Source organism: Plasmodium inui (genome assembly GCF_000524495.1).
Source record: "Plasmodium inui San Antonio 1 unplaced genomic scaffold supercont1.93, whole genome shotgun sequence".
Taxonomy (NCBI): Eukaryota; Apicomplexa; class Aconoidasida; order Haemosporida; family Plasmodiidae; genus Plasmodium; species Plasmodium inui.
This window is the reverse complement of record NW_008481927.1, coordinates 15560-21609: the sequence shown is the minus strand read 5'-3', so window position 1 is coordinate 21609 and position 6050 is coordinate 15560.

Sequence of the window (6050 nt, the reverse complement as noted above, 5' to 3'; positions counted from 1 at the left end):
ATATTGTATGATGTGATTCACCACATAACATATGAAGTGTACACAGATCAGTATGTTCCTTGATGTGTCTTTTATTAAGAGGATTTAGACGCTCATATGATGTTTTGTAATGCAGGTCATTATATTAGTGAGTTCATCGTAATCTATGGAAGCTAAGAATAGCTTAGGGGATACAGCGTTAATTATGAGTATACTACGGCTGTGTGAATATATTATGAACTGCCAAAATATTGCAACCTTGAATTAATATTATGTATATGGATGAAGCAAATCTTGTATGCATTACGGTTCGTAAAATTCGTCTTTTATCTATAAGATGTGTATTAGATAGGCCTCTTTATATGCACGTTTTTATTTTATATTATATAGTACATAAATGGATGTATGATTAAGGTTCATAGGCCAGGGAACCTATTTTCTCCCCCGTTATCATATATGAACTGAGACACAAGGAAAGTGACTAAGACAAACAACTGAAAATATCCTCGAAAGGATTCCTAAAAAATCTAATATATTGCTACACATTATTTAAATTTTGAATTATTTGCTTTATTGTAACTGCCTTTAGAAGTACTCTCTTTTTACGTTCTCCGTTGTAACGGTCCTAAGTATATATTGTCACATCTCTGTTGCACTGCCTGCAGCCTTGACCACGTAATGGGCGACCTACCTATTTACGAAATATATTCATTTTATATAATTGTCTGCATGCATACCGTTGCATATGTGTATGGAAAGAATTCTTTATGTAATATTTATTGTTATGATGGCACTCCTTATGGTGATTACGTTTTCTGCAATGCTTTTGCATTAGGTAATTTATATTTGAAAAGTCTCTTTTGGATAAGAGAGTAAAGAAAAATTGCAATTTTATAATGCGTTCCCAGGGTCCTAACATTTATTTGACACCTATACAATTTGTAGATATCTATGAAAAGACACTAGGAATAAGAGATATGCGTGTAAGTATAACGACGTTTTCCATTTTGCATATCGTTAATTATAGTAAATTAGGGAGAAAGGTACAGCATTCTTCATTTGGAAGCTCTAAGGTAATTCACATGATCGCTGTGAACTGAGGGTGCATGAATATCTAGAAACATAAGAAACGTGGTAGCGCAAGGAATACACCTAATTATCTTACCTCTATACATTGCTATCATCTATCGATAACAGCCTATGTGTTTTTGACCTTTTTACACCTTAGCATGGAACACATATATACACAAGCATATACATATATGTATCTTTCCTCCCTTTTATATTTGGGATTAGTTCATCAGTCATAAAGATAGAAAGTGTTAACCTCGTGAATTATGATGCCCCTTTGGCGTCATACAAAGGAGGACTATTGAGGGACACCACCGGAAGGAAAGAGGATGATACGGAGGGTACACATTGTTACACAAAAACAGAACATAGTTACTAGTATATGCAGATTCAGATGACAGCATTGTTCATTTGGCATAAGGATGTGACCGCTAAAATTACATGATTGTTCATGACGTGTTTCATCTATGTATATATAAAGAGAGTAATGGATTGTTGAATTTGAACTGGCATAATATGAGTTCTAATTTCATATTGAACTTTAATTGTATGTAGCATACGATTAGAAGTGCTGCATTAGCGTATAAATGTGTTTATGCCTTTCTGTTGAAACTCCTATGAGTGCACTGGAATAGAGATATGCAGATCCAATGGATAAAGCGTGAAATGGTGGGGCGTCGTGTTTATATGGCTTCTTTTATAGTTACCTTATTTTTGTGAATGCGTCCTCATGGCCTATCCTTCCTGTGAGTGTGTTTTTTGATGTTTCGATATTGTCATCAGTATTCCCGCGCAGGTTGCATTGTTCCTCTGTATGTTCCTTCATGTTTTTGCATTTTTATAAGTGTGTTAATTCATATCGCAACTTTCTTGCATATGAGTCCCCATGTCGCATACTGCTTGTGGATGCGCCTTCGTATTGTAACATTCCCATGAGTCTGCTCTCTCATGTTTCCGCATTTTTAGGAGAGTATTCCTTCTTGGCGCCCCTTCCCTATATAAGCGTTTCCATGTGGCCTAATTTTGGCGCAAGTGGTTTAGCGTGTCCTAATTTCGCCAATGTGGTTTCATGTAGCTTAATTTCGCGAACGTCGTTTCCTGTGGAGTATCTTCGCAAACGTGGTTTCACGTGGGGTAATTTCGCGAACGTCGTTTCACGTAGGGTAATTTCGCGAAGGTCCTTCCATGTGGCGTAATCCTTTCTGGGACTTCCCTTCATGTGGCTTAACCTTGCCAAAGTCCTTTCATGTGGATCAGTTTTTGGGTGGGGGTCGTTTGATTTGTTATATATCGGTCGCACGCTGGCCTTTTCGATCCGCTTCATGAAATATATTACTGTATTTAATTTTTTCAAGAGGATACACCTTCCTGCGGCATTCCTTTCACGAAATTCCCTTCGAGGGTTCGTTTATGATGACATTTCTCGGAACATCCTTATGAAGATACCTTTCCCCTTGCATTTTTATGAAGATGCCTGTATTTGCTGCATCCTTATCACGATTTTTTCTGTGTAGTATACTCATGATTATGCTTTTTTTTACTGGATTTTTATGATGTTCCTCCTTGAGGTCATTGCGCTATGCTCGTGTGACGTCACTGTGATGTGTACTGCTCTGCCGCGGCACTGTGATTCTTTCTCTTTGGGTGGCATTTTCTTAAGGATTCTTATATCTGGAAGGTTATTATAACAATCCTCCCTTGTCTTACATTCTCGCCTAGCTATATCCCTCCTGTTGTTTTAATATGAAGATGTCTCTGTCTGTTGCATCTTCTTCAGGAGGATATTTCGTGTTGCATCTTTAGGAAGTTCTCTTCCTTTATGTTACGTCACTGTGAAGTGTATTTTTCTTGTGCGGCATCTTTTTTCGCAAGATCCATTTCACCACGTGTACTTTTAATATATTCTTTCGCCCGTCGTTCTTATAAAAAGGGTTTCTTCTGCCGTGTTACGATGAGGATTGTTCTCCGTATTGCATTCCTTTTCTGACGATAGTTTTTTCTTCAGTTGCGCCGATGAGTTCTCTCGTGCCACGTCATTCTGACAATTCGTGCTGGTGTGGCATTTTTCTTACGAAGATTCTTGTTACCGCGTTATATCGATGATATTTTTCTGTTTGACTTTTTTATAAAGATGCTTTTTTCTTTTATCATGTTACGGCCAAGATATTCTTGTGCCAGGCCCTTTTCTTTATGAAGATATTTTCCTTGCGCCACATTTCTATGATGCTATGTCCTAGCGGTAGCTTCAATATATTGTTTTGTGTCATCTGTTTCATATAGATGCCCCCTCCTCCAGTGGCCTCCTGAAGATGTTCTCTTGTGTGTGATTCTCTTTATGAAGATGTCCCTTTTCCTCAGCATGGTGCTGATGTTTTCTCAGGCCGTATCATTGTGAAGATGCTCCTTTGGCAGCATCATTGTCAATATGTTGTATTGTATCTCATTTCCTTCTATCAAAATACTTTCTTCCCTAATATTATGATTGCCGCTTTCTTCTTTCTTTCCATGTGGAGGCATTATGGAGATATTTCCTTCTTGTGCTATTTATGAGGATGGCCACCTATGTGAAGTTTAAATATCATGACTATAGGAATGTGGTAGCATTACCAGATAGGAAATAATAAAACGCTGTGTGAGAGAGCATCTCTATCCCTTATGTATTATTGCTTTAGAAGTGATGATGTTCATGGAGTACTATTAAGTGAATAGGAGTGTCACCCGGATAACACTGTTAATTGAAGTGCAGAGTTGCGTCAAAAGTAAAGATCTTCTGGAGTGTTATTGTAAGGAGGATACTCAAGTGTGTGTAGTACTCATATGTCCAAAGTATTGACATGGTTATCGTTTCGTTACATGAAGAGGACAAGCCCGGCTGGGGTACTCTTGTTTGCAAAATAGTCAGGTGCATTTCTAAGGGTGCTGCAGCGCCCGGATACACGTATAATACTGTTATAGGAAGGGTATTGATGTCCATGTAGTGCTTTATGCGAAGGATTCAGAGTTCCCGCCTCCATTATATGAAGGACATTATTCTATGAAGTGCATTCATATTCCAGGGAGAATATTGCCTGAAGGTGATTGATCTGTCCAAATTTTCGATGGTTAATAGTGCTAATGTTCCCATACTACCGTTATATGAAAGTACTAATGGTTGAGCTATATGGATGAGTTCGAGTGCTATTATACTAAAAGTATCATTACGTGCGAAGTGTCGTGGCGGGATGAGTACGATTAAACTGGGAACATTAATATTTGAACAAAGTGAGTGTGCAAGGAGTATTGTTACATTAAGAATACTCTTTTGAGAATAATACTTTTATTTGAATAACAGTACTGCTATGTATGGAATGATGTACCATGATGAGTAGAACTATCCCCGGAGTAACATTATGTGAAGTATTTCGATATATTGTTAACGGCTACATTATATGAAGTACAGGATTATGGGAATCCTGTTGATTGCCTGGAATACTATTCTTTGAAGAATACTGCTACCCAATGAGTACTATGATGTTAAGGGTACTTTTGTTTGTGCAGTATTAACATTCCAGGAGTGGTATTAGTAATAAAGCACTATTCTGTGAAGTGCATGGATATTCCAGGAAAACTACTGCCTGAAAAGTACTTATCTGTATCAATTCTCAATGAGGAAAATTGCGGAATTCCTCATAGTACTGTTATATGAATGTACTAATGGATGGACTATAGTCATATCTGCAAAGTACTATTGTCTGCGGGACCCACTCGCATAAGAATAATGGATCATCTGGAGCTATATTCTGTGAGCCATCTCACGTGTACGTAGTATTCCTATTCGCAAAACAAAGTTGTGCAATGATGATGCCTGTCTCCGAAGCACAAATATTTGAAGGGTTTCGATATACGCAAAGTTCTTTTATATAGGGGGCATTATTCTATTAACCGTAAAAATATATCGGCAGTAGTATGTAGTGAGCTAAAGGTATGTGCCCCCAATACTACTATGAGGTGGATGAAACATTGGACGTCTCGTTATTTGAATAGAACCATTGTTCATACTACACTGATGTCTTCTCATTTGCGGTAGCTTATTTTGGAAGGGGTTAAAATCCCCCCTGTACTATAAGGACATCACAATTTTACCAAATCATGTGATGCATCTGGAGTAGCATTCTTTGAGAGAAGGCGGTATCCTAAAAGTAGTATTATATGGAGAGTATAGTTTTCCCTGGGATATCATTGGGGTTGATAACATTAATGTTACAAAAATAGGTTTGAGAGAAGGATACCAATATCCAGAAGATACAAATCAGTTATCATATTAGGACGAAGAGAACAAAAAAATGAAGTAGAAACAGATCCCCAAAATGGAGTCCATACATTGAAGGTACAGCGACATTGAGAACAATTCTGCCTTTCAGAGGAAGAATAAATATATAGGGTAAAACCATATAAATGACTTAAAAAAATCAACAAACATGGTCAAGAAGCAGCAACGAAACATGCGAAGGACAAGTAGAAAACTATAACCGAAAAGAACCAAAATAACTTAACAAATAAGAGTACATAAAGCAATGTTGACAGAGAAGGAATGATCCCAGAAAAAGAGAAGCTGGACACGACAGAGAACACTTACAGTAACATATGAAGTGGAATGTTCACAGGGCCCGATATCGCATCAAATAAGAAAGGAGTTGATTGCCAACTTTCCTGTCTCAGAATACACGCGATTATTTACAGTTAGCGAGAAACATATATAAGTACGAAATTTCTTACATATATTAATTAGGCTTCTAAATCTTTTCCTGTTTGTATTAAGCGTTATGGCTTGAATTACAAACTCTACAATTTTATTTGTTACACTAGGATGTAATATCCTATGATACCCTTTCTGATTTTATACATCAAAATATATAATTGTTTAAAATAGATTTATTTCTTCTTTGAAGTTTTAGAAGCTTCCTTAAAAGCAATTTTGTTTCTGTAAAGATATAACACACTTTCTGATGTAGATTCTGGAA